A 21,087-nucleotide genomic window follows, 5' to 3' on the forward strand; every position below is an offset into this window, starting at 1 on the left:
ATATTCTTGGGGAAACAAGATGAACGAATCCTACTAGAACTGAGAGGCTTAGCTGTAGTTCACTAACAATATTAAACATCTGGCTGAGTGTGGAACAGCCTAACAGATGAGCAACCTCTGCTATGGCAACATATACATTGTCTTAAAATTATCACAAGGACTACTGATCTAGACCATCCTGAAAAGCTGAAGTTCCATCATCGTCAGGGAACACCAGTGTTATTTGCTTAGGAGCAGCAGCCACCAAGCAGGAAACATCCTCATCTTCAAGAGCCTGGGGCTTGTACAGAAGTGGGACTGTTGAGGTATCTCCTGCAGCATCACACACTCCAAAGCCAGGAATATAACAAAGATCTAAACTGTGGGCTCCTATATAAGGTTTAAATTATCCTACCATGTGAGACCCACACGTCATCGCACTGTTTTCCCCATAGTTTGTGTCTGCCTTCTCACATCATCCACATGTTGATGAGAAGAGAAAGAAAGAGCCCACCAGCGAGTGGAGAGATGGTACAGAGCAAGAAGATCCAGGAGCTAGATCTTTTTGTTTCCAGCTGTTCAGTCTCCAAGAGAAGCTTGAGGTAGCAGCCAAGGCCCTAAACCTAAAAATTTGGATCACTGTAATATTTCTAAACTCAATCTACCAACCCATATCCTCATCCTAGTTGGAAATGCCCTGACTTAATTTTCCTACAGATCAGAAAAATAAGTTTTTGTGTCATATAAAAGTAGGAATCTTTCACTAAGCAGATGGACAGCCAACTTCCTGGTCTCTTAGGTAAGCAATATAGGAAATTACACTGTAATTCAGAGAGGTCTGAAATAAAACGTCTTTTGGCAATACTTAAACTTGGGCTAATATCACAGCAGTTATTTCTGTCAACTTCAGAGTACTATGCTGTGGCCAATTAGTGGAAAAAAGATGAGATTCAGTTAACTGCTCTGGGATTTTCTCTTTGAATGTTCAGGCTAGATTAAGGAAAAGACCTTGCCCTAGCCTATAGAGCCTCGTAACGCTACTGCCTGTTATTTCCGATTGTTGTTACAGCAGAGCTGGCCTCACTGCTCTTGTTAAAGGTCAGTCAATGTTTCCACCTTCTTTATTGAGGATTTCATATAAGTGTGTGATTTTAATTTACTCTGGACTGTAATGCAGTTTTTCTTGACCTGGAAATGGAAGTGTTTCATTCTGTTCTTTAAATCTGTATGCTCGTTTTGTTATTAATCCAGGACATCTTCAAAAAAGGTGATTTCTAAAGCACAGGTTTATTTAAAAGACTTCAAGGGTAGATGATCCCATTCGGATAACTGACTCCTTCACAACACCAGCCAGGGGTTTCCTGATTTAGTCCCAAAGCACTATTGGCAGCTCATTGTCTGTTATCTGAGAAACTATGGTTATCAAGCCTTATTATTCGATAGTGGATGAGTCACTTTGAAAAGTGAAAATCTGAAGGAAAGGTATTATTACGTGGAACAATTTCAGTTTCAAAACAAAAAGTTGTATTCCAAGATGGGCACACAACCAGGGTATTAGACACTGCAATCCCTGGGGCAGATTGTGAAAGTTATTTTTGCCATTGGGCGTGAAACACAAAAGCGCTGGAATCAAAATCCTGTATTCTCCAAACTTCTCTAGAAATTAAGTACTCCATGGGATATATCTAGGGCAGCTGAAGATCCCCTTAAAATGACTAATCACCAAGGATTTATTTGTAAAGTCCCTTCATTATACACCCACACATATCTTCTTTCCCACTGAAGCAATAGCTCCCTGCTGTCTATCTTCTGCCTCCCTCTATTGGGAAGAGGCCTCCTCCGCAAGTAGGAGAAGCAAAGTGCCCTCTGGCTCCCCAGCACTGACAGCTCTGGTGGATGATCCTTCCTTAGCTGGTGCAGACAGGACATCTGCAGCCCCTTTGCCCTCCCTGGGACTTAAGCTGTCCTCCTGTTCTCCCTTTCCCCTCAAAGGAAGAAGAGTCAGGGTAGCCTTTTTGCCCTCTAGAAAGCAGTTGCAATCAAAGATGAGGAGGCTCACCAGAAAATACAGTTTTAGTGTCACATACATTTCATTGAGGTGTGTAAGAAAGGATGGTGGGAATAACTACGAATGTGAAAATAGTCTCGCATTACATATTATAGTATAAAAACTGTCTCAATTTTCAAAAGGAAAAATCAAAATATCTCCTGATTGATCATGTTTTTATTCTCAGAGAATTATTTGGTGGAAATTAGTCAATTTGTGAGGTCTCACTCTGAACAAAGCAAAAGCAAAACTATTTTTCAATAGTTATTTGCATTCTTTGCCCATCCTTATTTTCAGCTTTAAGTCTCTACACATGCATGCAAATACATTTGTTCATACACACACCCATACACCTGGTACTCCACTAGGATTGACTTGGCATGGCCCCAAGAACAGTGGATTTTGAAGCCAACACCCATTTCTCATGCAGAGGACAATCCCACACCTATGGCTATGTTTTCAAAGTATGTAAGCACACAAGGGGCATCTGCAGAACTCAGTTGTATCAGAGCAACTTGAGATATAAATTTAGACTGTTACAACTATCTTGATGAAGATCTGATGAAATTCTTACTGCATCAGAGGGATTTGGTTTTGGTTTAGCTCAGGCCATTTGGAGGAGGTTCAGCTAAAGTAAAAGTCCCTATGTGAATTTTAGAGCCTGAATGGCCACACAGGGAGTTACGCTGTCACAGCTGCACAGTTCACCAAGTCAGGTGAGAATTGCCTGTGTATCTCTGTAGCAGGTAAAAGTAAGTTGCATTTTCACGCTCTTCTCCTCTGGAGCTGACACTAGAGCTACAGTTCAGGGGATCGTAAACCTTAACATATCATGCGTATGCATATGAGTGTGCAGACCCCCATTTTGTCTATAATGACAGCTTTTCAGCTTTTCACTCTGCATTAGCTAGATCCAAGCTAGGTCTAACCTGGGAGCTAGCAAGTCATGTCCATGCAGTGCTGTGCTTAAACTAAAATATCTCATCTCTCAGCAGGGGGATTTTCTTGGATTGCAGGCAGCATTAACATAGTGATATCACATACAAATAAGACTGGAACAAGTTCAAATGATGGGTTGAGCTCATTCACATCTGCCAGCATCAATTCATGTAGTCATGCCCTCCTATCATAATTAATTAGTATTTTACAGGTCTGACACCAAAGAGATGAAGGCTTATCAAGCAGCTTTATAGTACAGCCAGCCATCATGAAATAACCTGGGGAGGATACAAGTGCATATGAAGAAACGGGACCATCAGCAGTACAGGTTTGCATGTCTCCACTTTCATCACTGCTCTCCTGGGACAGCAATGATGAGGCACCTTGTGGAGCATGGGAAGGACAAAGGAAACTACACTGCAAGAGATTTACTAGAGAAAATCTCTGAACCCAGTGGGACTAAATGTGAAAAGGCCCACACATCATATCCTCATGGAGAATGAGGTCCTCAGGCTGTCACACTACACCATGCTCTCTATTCAGAGGGAAGAAGCATTCACATTTTTAGGCTTGTTGGTAAAGTGGGCTTAGTCCAAAACGGAGGGACAGCTCAGTAGTAAGTTGGATCTAAAACTGTTTAGGTAAGGCTTTGCTCCCATTCACCTGACTGAAGTCAAGACTTCCTGTGCTTTCCTCTTTGACTGACCCTCTTACTATTTACCTCACCTAAAAAAATCATGACTCAGAGGTAATTTAAAGGTGTGGGAATATTTCATCCTCAATTTGTCAAGGGCTTCTCCAGCTTGTATTTTTGCATCTCCATGTTTATAGGATGGAAAACCCTCTCCCTCTGAGGCTATGTCGTACACACGATGGGAAAACCTCCTAAAACATCCTAACAAAACAAGCTTAAACAGAGCCAACAAGATTTCAATATAAGTTTTATCTGCAGGTTCATTATGTTGCATAACTTCAGTGATTGACAATCAGCCACAGAAGAACAAAGGATGTGTTGAACAAAAGAAGGGAACTTTTCCAGTCATATGACACAATTCTCTGCTGTTTCCAGCTCAACTTTCATTGCCATACCACCGAAGAAGCACAGGAGAAGACAGAGATGATCCATGTGACATGAGCTAAGGTAGCATTACTGCCTCAACTGAGCAGAAGGTTTTCTGTCCAGCTGCTGAGTGACTGATGCCACTTTCTTCTGCTTTCCCGTCCATTTGCTAAAGGCCTGACACTGTGTTAATACTCCACTTATTTAGTAATTCTTTTCAAATTACAATACGCTGTGCTTTTATTACTCAAATTACTGCCTTTTTTTTTTTTCCTATTTTTTTTCTTTTTTTTTCTTTCCAGGTGGAAACTATCTGGAAAGAAAACTTTCAGTAAAAAGAGAAAGCAGCCACTTGTGGAATGAGCTCAAGACTACTTGGGAAGAATAGACTTAGTGAGCATACATTGTTTATCTTGCATTGCTCCACTTTTTCCAAACAAGTTTTTGTATACCATGACAGGTTATCACTTCTTGCCTTTGGCTACAGATGGGTAGGACTGCAAAAAATCAAATGCAAATCAAGAACAGTCTACAGCAGATTCACTGTTGTATTGTCATGGCATCACTCCTACTCACTCAATTAGTCAAAGCACTCCCTTTGGTTTGGTTATTTGGATGGAGAAGCTGGGTGGAGATGGAGTGTGTGGGTGGATGGCTGTTTTCCAGCAGAGCAAGCACTCTCCTTGGGGGACGTCCGTTACGACAAGGAATTCCTCATGACATCATGGGCTGCTTGATGCTGGAGTGATGTGCTTGACCTGGAATTGCTCCCATTGCGTTTTATAACACATCCAAAATAGGATGAGCAAATCCTACAAGAATAATCAATTTAGAGGCGTGGCTGTACTCATACCAGAATTTTTCCTTCCTTTCTCGATAGTAAGATGTGTTTCAGAAATGCAGCTTCTAGCCCCAAGAAAAGCCAGATGCACAGATTGACTGTGATTAGCAGAGCTTTCATTTTGTTACTCCTATGCACAAAACATCAAGTCCAAAAAAAATGTTTTCCATTTCAAGATCAATTGAAAGAAATCACCTTCACACAATCTCATAAAATAACCTAATAGTCTTTAAGAAAGGATCAAGTAGTTTTAAAACTTTATGTCAACTATGTTATAGATTTAAATCCATCTTTGGTATCTAGAAAAGGGCTGAGATTTTCTTAATGGGGGGAAAAAAAAAGGAATTGCAAACTTGGGCTATATGAATTAAAGAACTGTCCTGTCTAATTCATGAGAAACCCAAGAGACATTTACTCAATTACTTCATCTTTGAAAAACTTTCACACAGTGTACAGACTGGGCTGGTATCAACAGAGGACATCTCATCAAAATGTAACATGTTCTATAAATTATATAGTGGGCAGCACCTTTGGGATGAGAAATATCTTTTTTCTGAGTTTTTGGTTAATTGAACACAGCAATCCCTGGTCAAGACTACGAAACACTACAGTACAAGGAAGCCCAGGTTGTGGATAGACGATCTTCTCTAACTCCTGGCTAGGGGTTTAGGGCAGGAGCTTTCACTCCAATGTTCTGTGCTTTACTTGGCTTGGGACAACTGACAAAGGTGATTCCTATACACTTTTGTTGTTTAAGTTAAGAAAATTGGGAAGGGACAGGTGAGTACGACTACACATATCCTGGGCTACAAAAACCATATTCTGGCACGATATTATGAGAACTGATGAGCTGCAGTACACAGGGCCTGATATTTAAAAAGCCAACAAGCTTACCTCAAAATTTAGAGCTTTTGTCTTCTAGAAAAGATGCCATCAAGGAAGAATATACAGCTTCAGTGAGATGCCATAACCTGGTATTAACAAAATAAAATCCCCATATAAAACTGAGCTATTATTCCAAGAAAAATATTCTATACTAACAATAATTCTGCAAGAAACTTCCCTGTAATTGAGAGAATTAGGGGAGCATGTATTGTGGCCACATCTCTGTCTCAGATCTGCTCACAAGGAGCTTGGTGAGGTGGAAGAAGAAAAGATTTCCTTCTGCTCTACAAAACAGACTGTAAGCATAAACACAAACTCACAGCAAGACAGTTTCCAGTAATAAGCAAAATTACAACACAGAATTATCTATATTACTCAATGGTCCAAACCTTCCTTTGTAATGAATCAACAGGTTCCCCACAAGATGAATCTCTGCTGTGGTTCTTGCAATAGTTCATGCTCAGAATCTCCGCCTAAGGCATGAGCAGGGCAGGTCTGACTCCCGACTGTCCTCCACATCCCAGGACACCATCATCCCACATCCCAGGCTGTATCGTACTCCTCCTTGGCATTATGCTACACAAACACACCCTCATAGGCTACACCACACCTTTCACATCATTTTAAATGTTTTGCACTGAGGAACACATGCTCATTCTTACAGGGGCCCAGAGAAGATGCAGACCCCATGGCATGCAATGGAAACACAGGCAGCCTGCTTGAAAAGCCACTAGTCCCAAGCAATGCTTATTTTTAGATTAGTTGCAAACAAGGGGGTTATCTTCATATCTGAAAAGTACATATTTTGAGAGGTAGACCTATGGCAAATGCTTTCCCAAGTGGCTTCCAGGTGTACTTAGGTTAGCAGTGGTATTAGAAAGAAGGCAAAAACAGATTCTGTCATGAGAGAGAGATAACACCGCTAATTTCCCCTCTTAATTCCTAATATTTAAAAGATTACTTTAAACCCTGAAGCATGAGATTTTTGATTCATGACAGCATATGTTCTTTATTTAGATTATTCCTATTATTCCTATCAGTGTCTAGTGTCATAGTCTCTCCAATAGCAGCTCAACAGCGAATGAAAGCAGCACAAGTGACTAGCAATTTTAAGCAATTCTTTCTCCTTCCCGTCCCACTTACTCTAATTTAACTAGTTTATTTCCCCGCTATTTTTTCAGCCTGCTATATCATGCTCTACTCTCCAAGGCACGCTATATCTAAGACTCACCCACACGCTGTGTTGCTGGCATCTTAAATCACTGTTCTGGCTCCAGGGTAGCTATAGGTGTATCAGCATGTACTGACTATCCTTCATTAAATTCAGCAGCACTGGAGTGGAGGAATTGTGCAACCTCATTGTTCCTGCTGTGTGGTTGCAAGCATTCATATGATCTTATTTTGGGTGGTTCGCATACGTATTTACACTTTAATTTTCTGTGGTGTAGGTTCAAAGAAGAGCGTGTAAAATAATATTATATGGCTCTAGGTACTGGGAAAAGGTTAAAAGTCTCCTAGAAAAAATACAAAGTAACCTGACAGGACCACAGTGTGGAATCAACACTGGATCATGTGCTGTTTAAGAAAAAAATTCTGTAAACTGTTTCTGGGAAAATCTGTATATTTGTTTTTGAAGAAAATATTACCTCTGAAAAGCTTCAGGTTAAATAAAGACTCATACATTTTAAGCACAGTATGTATCGAAGTGAAGCATTGGAGCCCTTTGCACAAACTAGATACCGATTGTGTTAGCCACCGAATAAACACAAAATAAAATTGCTGTGCCTACCTCGAGGATCTTACAGTCCTGTTGTCCATCTGCTGACATGCACTGCATTTCATCATGCTAGAAGAGATGTCAGGGACCCACACTGTATACATCAGTCCTCAAATATCAGTAATCTGGAAGAGCTTATTGGCAAAGCTAACTGAATTGGAAGCAAATACTGAGGCCTATTTTCCCATAAGCAGTTTTGCATGAAGGGACCAAGCAGAAAGAGGTGAAGGGAAAACACTTCCCTGTTGGTTGTGAAATCCTTCTTCAACCGGATTTACATCGACAACCTAGGGATAATTCAACATATTTGAAACTTTGCATAATACTTACAAAATAATAGAGATGAGCAAGCCTTGGAAGATTACAAGGAAGTGTGCCTGCTAGTGATTCCCAGAAAAATACTTTCATGGCACAAATACAATTGAGGGAGAGATAAAAGGATAAGGAAGGACTTGAAGGAATCTTGACCTGACAGGGAAAGAGATCCCTCCGTACCCATTGTGCTGAGTTAAGATGCTGACAGTATCAGCATTAGTAACTAGTTAAGACATTAACAACTTCAGCAACGAATAGTGTTTGGATTTGGATCTTCAGCGTTGTTAGTCACCTTCCCACTTCAGAAAATATGGCTGTGACATCCTCAAGGTTTCATAACATGGACTGACTTGTGCCTTCCTCCAGTTTTCCCTGATGAACCTCAAATGAAATGTGTATGGCTCAGTATTGGCTCAGGAGAAAGAGGTCCTGAGCTCTTTCCACTCAATTATTTTTACAATACACTTATATTATTTACATGTGCTTTAATTTACAAAAATATGTTTACATTTCTATTCATATTTATTTATGAATATAATGTACATAGGGATTTAGTGGCATAGACAGGAAAAGGGCCCCAAAATCCCAATCTATTTCTCAACTGCAAGACTTTATTCACCGCAGCTCTTGGCTTTTCTATGAGGACCTCCAACAGGGGCAACAGCTGAAGACAACTGTAGTCGTTTTCTTTGGAATATGAACATGAGGAATGCAGCAGACACCAATGCCAGAGGGGCTCTGGACAGTAGGTTATATACCTGCCAGGAAGAACCAGAAGTTTAGAAGGCTGTCCGTGCTTTTTTTAAATTTTCCTTCATCACCCCACTTATCTGCTCTGATCGGAGCAGAGGAATATTTAAGTCAGGTAAGAGGTACTGTGCACCAACAGCATAGTGGATAATAGTAGAGGAACATCTAGCAGGAGGCTTGGCCTCAGCTCTGCGAAGCATAACAGCCTCGCTCCATGCTCGCATCCTTTTCACACACATGTGCACACCCCACATGGCTTCTTTCCTGTTCCCCCTTCTGCTTTCTTCTTTTTGGTAACATAGAAGTAAAGAGCAGCAGCAGCCATGAAGTTTCTCCTTTTTGTGGTTTATTGCTAAAGTGTGTGATCTCAGACAAATTAAAAATAAACTTTGTTTTATTTTTTTTAGTGACAAGTTGTCAGGTACAGCTTAAATGAGGCTGTTGCAGTGGAAGTAAAATAGACAGTCTAAAAAGGGTGGCTGGCACAGATGACTTAAACAGAAAACCTTGTGTTTACCAGCCCAAGATCAAGCAAGCCTTGTTAGCCTAAATGTTTTCCTATATATATATTAACCTCCTTCATTACACAAAGTCCTTAACCATAGTAAGTGAAACATTACCAATGGGAAATCCATAAAAGTTGGAACTCGCAGAGTGGAATGTTTTGATTTATTTTTGCCTCTCCCAGGAGAGAATCAAAGAGTAAACAATGTTTTACCTTTCCTCGAATTAATTATTTGTAAGCTTTTCTCCGTCAGACTTCCCACTCAGTGCAAAATAACATACCTACCCTCACACAAAAAAAGAATCTTTAAATTCCAGAGGAAACATCTTAGTGCCTTTTGCCTGGCTCAAAGAAAATAGTCCATAACCCAGTAAGATTTTTATTAAGCATAATGGGCAAGGAAATGGCTAGAAAAGTAGTTTCTGAAAATCCGACAGTAGAACAAAACAGGAAAATGTCCGGGTTTTGCACCTGTATTTTAAAAATGTCCACTTTCTAGTCAACTGTCTGATTTTTCACCATATGAGTTTTGGGCCTTTCTTCATCACACTGATTAAACCTTTCGGGTTTCAGCAGCTGCTTTCAGGAAGAAAAACCTGAGGTTGTTTACAGATAGAGAAGTATGACATAGGTGCTCTAAGTTAGTTCAGAAACTCCAAATAAAATCATTATTCAGGGAAATGACAACTTGTTCATTAGTTCTAGCACTTCTGAAATTTTTGAGACTTTTCTACATCATTTAAAGACAAGCAAATCACCAGAGTCGTATTGCAGAAAGAAATTATCTCCTTTTTTATAGAGAGAAAATTATATATACAAGCATTGGCTTAGTAAGGTAATCTTTTTGTGCAAGGACTTTAGAACTTAATGTTGTGACAGATAACCAGGTAGTTTGAATGTGCTTAAAATTGGAAGGATGTCAGCACAGCTGAAAGTTATCAAAGATATTTTTTGTTTCAGAATGCTGAAAATAGACACTATCTCTTTTGTAATTTCTCAGTATATCTTTCTCAAACGAAAATATTTCAGGGTATGTTCCTTTTTGAAATGTCATGCATTTTTTACCAATCTTAGTTTAAAAAAAAATTTTTTTGAAAGACATTTTTATAGAAAAAATCCAATATCAACAGTAATTTTTTCTGAAACATTCAGAGTTCATTAAGATCTTTTCCTAAGAAAAATGCCAATCATTTTCTTTCACATTCTATAAAATCTAGATCAGAGAAGAGAAGTGCTCTTACTGGGGCGTAGAATCTAGCAGACAGGACATGTGGAACTCCTGACTGGAAGCTGAAGCTCATCTTTTTCAAGTAGGAAATATTTATTTCTATTTTTTTAAAAAGAAATGAGTGTAACTTCTCCTGGGTGTTGTAATACTATCATCGCTTTGAATCTGAAATCCAGATTAGATGCCTTTCTAAAAGATGTGCTTATGGCTCAGTCACAGATTAATGTCATTGATAGTTCATGTACTTGGTAGGGAATAATAAAAATAGCAAGGTCAAATACTTCGGCTTGCTTTACAGTACAGGTCAAAGTAGACAATCGTATCGGTCCCTGGGGAATTTTGAACTCACTGCCATCATCAAAAACAGTAATAATTAGCATGTGCCTGTATTTGGTTTAAAACCTGTTTTCAAGCAGTGAAGGAAAGTATGAATATCATCAGAGCAATGAGCTGTTTGAATCCTAAGTCACTTTGCAAGTGAGATTTCAGGAATTCTCCTGGCTCTGATCCTTTACTGTGGTGCAAAGCAACCAACTTCAGTGTCAATACCATAGATGAGAGTTTCTCTTTAAATAGATGTCGGGAACCTACCATATATTTTACATACAGCAGGAGAGTCATCCTTTTTCAGCCGCATCTGCCAGGTTAGGTTCAGATATTCCAAGGCCTTTGGAAGAATGAAGATCATCCATCTAACAGGTCACAAGTATAGGGATATCAGAGACAGGCACAAGCAGTCCTGAAAATTGGCTTGTCAACCTTGCTGGAAGACAAAGCTATAAACTCGTGCTGCAGAAAACCAGCTCCCAACACTGTTCCATGTGGACAAATCACCTCAACTGACATTAGCCTGAGAATAACTACACTTACAGGTTTGCTTTAACCACTGAAGGAGCTTGCTGTTAAGTACTAGGATGAGTAAGACATTGGCTGTGATGTATTGCTATCCTCCTCTAGAGAGGTTGAAGATTTTTAAATAGTGTGTAGAGTAGTAGGGTGATAGGTGCTGAATCTTGTCTTTTTCCTTAAATTGCTTTTGGTTTTCTTCCTCTTTCATGGACAAGGTGAGTTACTCACGAGACCCTACAGAGACAGTGTTTTAGTAAGTTAGCACATTGCCCACCTCCACTGTGGAAGGCAATATGAATAACTAGGATCATGGTAAAACTGCATACAAAGTCATGCCTGTCATCCAGATTTCTTCAAAAGCTGACTGAGGAGACAGCTGAGGGCTTTGCAATATCACCTCATCTCTTGTGCCAACATCGCTAGCACCAGGCAGAAGGTAAGAGTGTTCCCTGTGGTTATCAAAGAAGGTACTTATGTGCATCTTGCTTTGCATATTTTCTGTCTTGGTTTTAAAGAAAGAATAAAAACCTAGCCAAGCCATTGCCCCATAAAATTTGCTGGCCACAAGAGCTGCTGTATGTAGCAGGAGATATGCCAAGTCAGCTGCATGTGCAGAAAAACCTCCCCAGATTTCTGCTTCTATCAGAAACAAGGATATATCATGATGACAGTCTGTCCCCACAGGACAGGCTCACAGAGCCAAGCTCCTGCTCCACATCTCCTCCAATGATATACGCTGTCTGCCTGTGGTCTCTGAAGAAAGTGGCTCAGAAACTCTCTATTGTCTTTACTGACAAAAAATCTCTGAATCTCTCTTTTAAAGCAAAACATGGTTCCTGATAAGACAAAATCTTTTGTGGCAACATAACTTTCATCAGAGAAGAAAAAACCCAAACAGCAGTTCATCTTTGGCAGTCTGGTCTAGATTTCAGGGAAGTCCTTTAAAATTTGAAGGTTTTTTTTTTGCCCTTCCCTCAACGCCTACCCCCAATTAAAAGTCTTCCTTTTTCTAGTAAGCACAACAAGAAGTCAGACTGGGATTGTGAGACTCATATCTAAGATTTATAGTCCTTCTTTTCCCTAAGAGCAAAAATGTGGAAGCAGATGTTCTTGGAGTTTGGAATTTTGGAAATTTTTGATCTTTTTGGAGTTTCTGCTTTTTTGAAACTGCACACAGGACCAGAAAATAACAAACTGAGTGAGAAGGCAAGGAGAAGATAGTAAGGGAGCAAAAAAGCCAATAAAGGCTCTCAAACTCCTCCAGTTCTGGTTGCTGGGAATTGCAGCAGACAAGGACTTTTCAAAGCAAGTGCACATCTCCAAGGTGGTCCCCACAGCTCCAGCCCGCCTGAGTCCCCTCTGAGCTTTGCCAGCCTTTGGCTTCCCTCCCCAGTCCAACCGGCCAGCTCTTCCCTGTCCATGTTCCTTCTTTCAGGAAAGCACTTTTTTCTTTTTTCTAAAGTGAAAATCATCCTTTAAAATCTAGTTTTGTCACATTAAAAACTACTTGCATATGCTCAGACCTACCTTCTTGCTCATATACAAGCCCTAAAACCAGTAGAAGTTCCCAGAGTCCTCTGATGGTCCTTTTCTAACCATATCAACTGTGAAGTCTCTCCTACATTCACAACAGCTTTTGAACCTCTGAATCTTAGGACTAAATTTGCAAAGAGTTCCAGAAGGGTAAATCCTCTTGTCTCTGGAGAAACAACTAAGAGCTACACACATTTTTGGCAATACAGAAATCACTCTAACACCCAGCTGCAGTTCTGAATCTGCCATTTGAGTGGAGGATGGACTTGGGTGTTGTTTAGTCTGGAGGAGAGGAAACTGAGGAATGAATGTGACTGAGTCTTCCAAGGCATAGGGACTTTTAAGAAAAGAGGAATGATTGATTGTTCTTCATAATCAGTGGGAAAGAGGAGGAACCAGCATAAGCTTTAGCAAAGACAACTTAGGTCAGATATCAGAAAAACATTTCAGCTGTAGTGGTGAAATACTGGAACGGGCAGCCTAGGAGTGTGGAATCTCCTTCACTGAAATTATGCAGACAAAGTTTAGATAAATACCACTTGAACAGGTGACGCAGAAATGTGGAATTTCCTTCACTAGAGTTTTAAAGAAAACGTTAAGACAAGTGTCTAGTAGGCATGGCTTAGCTACACTTGATCCTGTTTCATTCAGCTCAATGACCTCCAAGGTTCCTTCCAGCTCCCCATTTCTGTGACTCTGTGATTTATAGGTCAGTGCTAAATATTCATAAGATGGGTACACCCACATCTCACTGCATGAGACATTGCACACGCACTGCGAAGGAGTGTCAAGGAGCGAAATGGACGTGGCCATTAAAAAAGTGAATGGAAAACAAAAATGAAGATCTGCTCAAGTCTTTGTGCATATAAAAACTTAACAGCAGAAAGACAGGTATCAGCTCTGGAATCTCATAACTCACACTCCAGTCATCCAGCCATTGGCCCATCAGATGGCTGTAATAGATCATCCCTCACCAAAAACTATATCAGAGCCCTGTTATCTGTTTCCTCTCATTTCCCCTTTGCTTAATGAAAGGAAGAATAGCTACTTGATTGTTAGAGTGCAATCAGTTGCATCTTGCTCAGCATGGCTTAAGTTGTATATTTGTATTTCAATATTTTTTCTTTTACAGACCTCCCTGTGCTACCATAAAAAACACAGCTTCTAATCCCCTATTAACTGTATTTAGCAAACCTCAAGTGTTTCCTCCATTTGCAATCTGGCTGTGCTTCAGCCCTGGAGCAAATTTCAGGTGGCTGTGGTCTGAACATTAACTCTGGTCTGGAGCGATTCGGATTACAAACCAAACAGACTGTAAATGGAATCCTAAAGTGCAGTCAGAGCTCAGTCTGGGAGCCTGGCTTTGTTCTCCTGAGCCTGCAAACCTACTCCTGCACTGCTCCTCAGTCAGTCAAAAAACGGGTCTTTATTCACAGAGAGGAAGCGCAGGTGTTACATTAAAGGACTGCAAAGGGAGCCATTTGGTACCAACAATATAGATTTATTACTCATAATTTTTAAAAATTTCCTCGTGTTTTGTGATTAAAAACACATCATACTTTGATTTCCTAACCACCTCCTGTGTTTTGCTTCCAAATTTTTGACAGCCAGTTAATTACAAAGTTTTGAACTTATTTGCCAAAGTCTACTGCGCATGCATTTTCTGTGTTGCAGCTAAGAAAAGCATTCAGCCACAAATATATCTCATTTCAAAAACTGCAACAGTTAAGACATGATGCATGCTTTAATTATTCACTTCCTCCAACAATACAGAAGCATCGTCTGTTATACAGGAGGCATCAGAGTGCATTTAGCCTCATAAAAAAAAGCAAGGACCAAATTTAAGCCTATGTTAGTACTTCAATCAGAATGAAGACTTAGAGGAAACCTACAAGAAGTGGAAAAGGCACGTGATTTTATCTGCACAGCTGGCATCTTGTAGACCGCTTTTAATAGGATGCAAGAAGTGATCAGCTAGACCTTTAAATAACTAGACCTAAGAAAAGTTTTGAATAACAAAGTAGAGTTATAATTATGGGCAACAAATCAGCTATTGTGCTTTCTAAGGAAGCTGCTTATGTGGTAAGATACAGTTGGGCACATTAGATGATCAATCACTGAACATCTAGGACTCAGGAATGCATCACAATAATTATGTTAGTTACTAATTTTATATTGCAGGCTGAAATCAATGGGACTTTTTACATACTGGAAATCAGGCATGTGGTTCAATAGCTTCCTGAACCACAGACTGATGTCAAAAAAGGATAAGAACATGCTGATACAAACTGCTGAACAATGTTCTCAGCTACTGTTGTGAACAGGGGGTAGCATGAATTTACTAACAGGCCTAAGGTGTCTTTGAATTACTTGTTCTATTAAAGGTTTACGTTACACACTAGTCATTCTGTCTTTTTATAGAACAGGAAATATTTTCCACAGAAAATAGGGAAGAATATAATGGTCCCCTTTGAAGGGTCCTCCTCTCTTCCCATGTCAGCTCTAATATTATACCCATATGCTGGCTGCTTTTGGACAATCATTTGTTTTTTCAAAGGCATCCTACAGCATTTAAGTAACTCTGCGTCTGAAAGTTGCTAACCTTGAAGAATTTTCCACAGCTGCACGAGGAATGACTTAGAGAGATTGCTCCACAGATACTGCTTATGGCCAAAGTCAACAGAAAGTAGTTTGATTTCTTTCAAGATAAAATGAAGCCTGTGTTCTCAAGCAGTCCACACCGTAAGCACATCAAATAAATAAATAAATCCTACTTTAACTACTTTGTTTGATTAGCTTACTCATAAAAAGCATGAGTAGTGAGAGACTGGCTTGCTCTTGTGGGCTTGGGACCAGAGCTTTCATCCAAAGCTTTGCTTCTTTGTGCCTTCAAAACAATTTCACTAGTCTGCCATGATGGATGAAGGCTTCTCCAAAGTTGTTCCTTGTTAAATTTGACTAAAGACAGCTGTTATTTCACTATTTGAGGTAAGACTTGTGTAAGCTTTATGTTCAAGTTCTTACTCAAGCTAACTTCCCAATGCAGCAGAAGGACAACACATGAGAGTATGGCTGGACATCGCACAGGAGGGATGCAAATATTTATAAGTATTTATTTGTGTTTCAAGCACTTCTTTCCCTCAATAGTCCTAATACCCATTTTTTGTTTGCTGTGAGCTGGCATTACTCCTTAGGATGTTTTACTTGTAGGAATACACACGAAATACCTGTTTCCACACCATATATTACGAAAGCAGAGAGGAAGAAAAAAAAGGACAACTACTCTATACCCTGGTTTCTGTACCTCAGTGGTGAAGGTTTGCTTAGGCAGCCAAGCTGAATGCCCCTGTGGTCTACCCTGAGTAGGGCAGCTGAAACTCAAGATGTTTGGACAGGCCACACAGAGAATGGAAAATTGCCAGTCTCCTGCAGAGCTGTGCAACACAGCACCATGGAAAACAAAAGGTGTGAGGACTCTTCAACAGTTGTGCCCTCCAACAAAGGCTAGGCACAACACAGCTCTGTACTTTCATAAAGACCTTGGCCTGGCTGTGTCTTTGACTTCGTCTAAGAGCCCAGAGCTGGAGCCTTTCTGGCCTGCTCTCTGTAAGCAAAAATTGTTTCAGAAAAAGAAAACATGATTCGTAGTGGTGCTGTCAGAGACACAGCAATGCTTATTTTTGCCTGTTTAGTCCCAGCAACTAGAATGCATATGCAATCTACATTGTGAGTGAACAACAAACTAATAGTGGGAAGCTTGATTAATACCTACTTATGTCAATCATACCCCCTTTCACCATCCTGCTTGATGGCCCCTGTGGTTACTGGTACCAGCACATTTATCTCCTCCATACTGAATCCTACCACCAAGGAGCTGTGAACAGAGAGGAAATACTGTGAACACTGCCCAGTATTTCTGTTTCAGGCTAACTTTCCTGTTGTACAATCAAGGTGTACAGTGATACCCAGACGCACAACAATGGTTTTCTTCTCCCTCCCTGTGGTTTCTGTGTTACAATTAATCTAATTTCTAGTGACCTGGCAAGAGAACGCTTTCCATGTAATTTGGCAACGACATGTTGATGCGAAGCATTAGCTTCTACATGCCAAGAACTGGATTTTCTCAGCTTGGCTCCAGGTGCTAACAACAGGATGCAATGCGACCACCAACACCAAAGACTCAACAGCGAGAAGGTGTATTTTTAAACCATGGAAATAACAAATTAAAGTAGGGCTTTTATTCTAGATTATTCCAGTTGTTTTAGGTCTTGGCATCGCAGCTAATCTCTAGACTCATGCTGATTTTGCTATAATTCAAAATGTTTTATAATTATTTCGTAATCCATTATCCAGGTCAATTATTTTTAGCTTTGTCCTAGCTGTGGATGAGGACAACTTTCAGTGAGAGGCCCCAGCTGCAACCACAGGCTCGGGGTACTAGGCACAGGATAACATACAGCCCTCCTCCAGCACCTGTGCAGGGACTTGGGGAAATTGCCTCTCTGCCCTCCATGCTGCGTTTCTAAAACATCGTAAATTTGTTACCCAAGTACAAACAGAAAGAAAATATCTCGGCCGACTTTTAATTTAGTTTCTCTTGCTTAATGAATTAAGGTATAAATAATACTTGCTGGGAACGCATTCCCTAAATGCCTAATTCTTTATTCCTGAGACATGCACTTGAGAGGTTGTGTTTTATATTCATGTCTGAACATAATAGACTTCAAAATGGATTTCTTTCTACAGCTGTGCAAGGCTTAGGGATTTCAGGTCACAGCAGGCCATAAATGTATTTCCTTCAGTTTCAGTTTGCAGTGCTTTTGTATCCGCAAATTCTCTTCACATTCCAGATTCAAACAAATACTGAAACTAATAAAAAGCCCTTGATCACACAGGAATAAAACTAGCAAAGACAAATTTTGCATCATTTACCTGCACCACCACTAAAGGAAAGCCTCAGGTTCACCTAAACATCTCAGGGAACCTTAACAAAGCAGGCAACACATTTGGTCAGTTTAATGTTCAGGACTAACATGAGTATTTAGGCAGGTATTATACAGCTTGGATTCCACTGTGATAATTTTTACAAAATTCTTGCGTTAATATTTTATCGAACTTGAAGAGATTTCAGCTAGATCTGAAGTACTTTCAGTGAGATACCAACAGACTTAAAATACACTTTTATTTCATGCTCAATTAACAAAAAAAAAAAAGTCTATCATAACTATGATACCTGAATGTTACCTGCATTCAAAAAAATGTTACCATGGAAAAAAAGCCCACATTTTTTCACATCTGTCTTTTCCTTATATGAAAACATCATCCTCCGCGTGAATCAGGAAAGATAAGATGACTCACTGGAGAAAAGCGAGAAAAGGGGAAGTAGATGAAGAGGCAAATTAACTGCAGTTTTCTTCCATAAACACTTTTCCACTCCTCAACTAGCCAAAATAGCTGAGCTGATGCAGGCTATCAGTTAATGGCCACGCCCTATAACATGGAAGTATGCTGACTTTTACCAAAATCTCCCTCCACTACAGTGACAGCACTACATGGATGCCACTGGCTTTAGCAGAGCATTAGCACATACTACAGTCCAGCATAAATTCCTTTGTCACTCAACATTCCAATGTATTGTGTTCAATATTACTTACCTTTGACCTTTTTTTCTAAATAAAACTCAGCTTTAGGGAAGAAAAGGGAAAATACAAAGCAGCTATGAACATAATAGGCTCCTTAAGTCCTTCTCATGCCCCCTCACACTCCTTTCCAGCCACATAACACATCCAGAGTATTATACAGGTGTCTACTTAGATCTTAGTCAGAATTTCCAACTGACAGGTCTTATTTTCCAGCTGTAAAATCCTTTGGGTCTCAGTCATTTTTTCAAGCAAAACAAAAACTCCATTGAGAAATTAAAATAAAATCCTGTTGGTTATGATCAGTAGAAAGACATGAAAGTCTTAATGGAGCAGGTGTGGAGCACTGGAAAGAGATAACACTAGAGCTATTCAGATACTAACAGCCTTAAGAGGAGCTCTGCAGACTGTCCCAGTCCCCTCTGTAGCTACAGTTCAAGTTGTTTCTTATTAATGGCTTTGACTGTCTGCTCCTGAGATTTACAGCTCCCATCAAAACTGGTAGAAAGACTGCTTTTAAAGTGCTCTGCAACAGCACACAAAGCTCTGCAAAGGTATGCATGGAAGCGCTTCCAAAATGAGCACCAAGAGTCGAGGAGCAAGGTACAGCTCCCGCCTCTTCATCACATAACGCTTTGCAGAGGGACATGCCAGCTACAGAACAGCCTTGATCATTGACTGGAGGAGAAGCTGAAAATGAGCCATAAGGAGAATTTGGACTGGCAAAGGACAACACTTCAGCATGGCAAGGAAGAACAGCCCCACAGAGATTGTATTATTCCCATGAAATACACAATTTCATCTTAGTGATCTTCAATTGCCAGTTAAGGATCTGCTCTAAACCAGGTTGCCTGGGTTGGGTACAGAAGATACGAACTGCTCATGAAAACATCTCCCTGTTGAAGCTGAAGTCCCTGGCAGCCTTGACATGCATTTCTACAGACTGGTCTCAATCCCACAGAGAGCTTTGTTGAGCAAAGATGACTTTAGCACAAACAGATAACGCGTGTCTTATGAGTGAGGCAAACACCAAAAATCAACATGACCAAGCCTGATCCCTGATTTTCAGTCTTAATTTTGATTGCAAACATATTTCCTGATAATTATTTTCTACAAGGGCCCTCCACAGCACATACACTTTCCATAATGCCACAACTAGTTTATTTAGGGTTGTAGCCTCTTATTTTTAACTAGCATCACTATACTGGTATAGTCTGCAGCATGGACACAACTTTTTTTGGCAAAGGGATCTCCCCTCCCTCACAGGACATAGCTGTTTCTACAAAAATGCTTTCAGGTGGAATAACGCAGCCTGGACCAAGGGGAATGTCTGTTGTTATCTGTAGTTTAAAAAGAGTACAATATTGTCACGGTTTGAGGCTGGGCCGGCCACTAATGAATGACAGATGCTCTCTACTAACCCCTCTCCCCTCCCAAAAGGGAAAAGGAAAGAGAACAAGGGAGAGAGACTTTACGGTTTGGAAAAGAAAACTAAAACAGCTTTAATGAAACAATAACAATAAAAGAAAAGATAATAATAAGGAAATAATGAAATATGTACAATATGTACAAACATATACAAAACCAATACTGAACCCAACTCCCCCACCCTGATGACAATACGTCACCACTGACACTGCAGGGCTGGCACTGGGGCAGTCCCAGGCTGGACTCGGCAGCAGACAGGGACGGGATGTAGGAGCTGGACTCAGGCACTGGATTCAGGGATGCACGGATCAGGATCAACGACAGAAGAACAGGCAGAGTCCTCCTCAGGTGTCGGCCATCGAAGAAGAGAGCGAGACCCTCAAGAGAGGGGAACTACTGGAGAGAGTCCAGCAGAGGGCTACGAAGATTATTCGAAGACTGGACCATCTCTCTTATGAGGAAAGGCTGAGAGACCTGGGGCTTTTTAGCATGGAGAAGAAAAGACTGAGAGGGACCTCATAAACACTTAGAAATATCTAAAGGGTGGGTGTCAAGAGGATGGGGCCAGGCTCTTTGCAGTGGTGTCCAGTGACAGGACAAGAGGTAATGGGCATAGACTGGAGCATGGGAAGTTCCACCTGAATATGAGGAAAAAATTCTTTACTCTGAGGGTGACAGAGCACTGGAACAGGCTGCCCAGGGAGCTTGTGGAGTCTCCTTCCCCAGAGATATTCAAAACCCACCTGGACACCATCCTGTGCAACCTGCTCCAGGTGAACCTGCTTTGGCAGGGAGAGGTTGGACTAGACAATCTCCAGAGGTCCCTTTCAACCCCTACCATTCTGTGATTCTGTGAGAGTAGGTTTGTTTTGTTTTTTTTTTTTAATGATTACTTAGTTCATTTCAGTCATAGAATCATTTTGGTTGGAAAAGATTGTTTCAAAGAAGTGAACTTGATAGGTTTTACAGGATGTTGCCATCTGGGCAACAGACCTAGGACTTTGTATATTTACGATGTGAAGAATTAAAATCTGCCTCGGTGTTTTAGTGACCCTACTGCAGAAACAGAAAACGTGACCAGCATGGCAGGAGGGGTGTGTGGAAGAAAAGTAGTGCTTTGGATTTAAAAGGTTTTGGCAGCACTTTCAAGGTCTGTGACAAATTTATAAAATTTGTTTTATTAACTACATTAATTGTGTTGCTGAGTGAACTACTGATTTATTCAGGTCCTCGCCAACAAATTTTCAAAGGTAAGTTCAGCTATGAAATACAATAAAACCTCGATAAATAAATTACTTTTGTCAGAAATGGG

This window comes from Leptosomus discolor, chromosome 2, assembly GCF_034619465.1.
Source record: "Leptosomus discolor isolate bLepDis1 chromosome 2, bLepDis1.hap2, whole genome shotgun sequence".
NCBI lineage: Eukaryota > Metazoa > Chordata > Aves > Leptosomiformes > Leptosomidae > Leptosomus > Leptosomus discolor.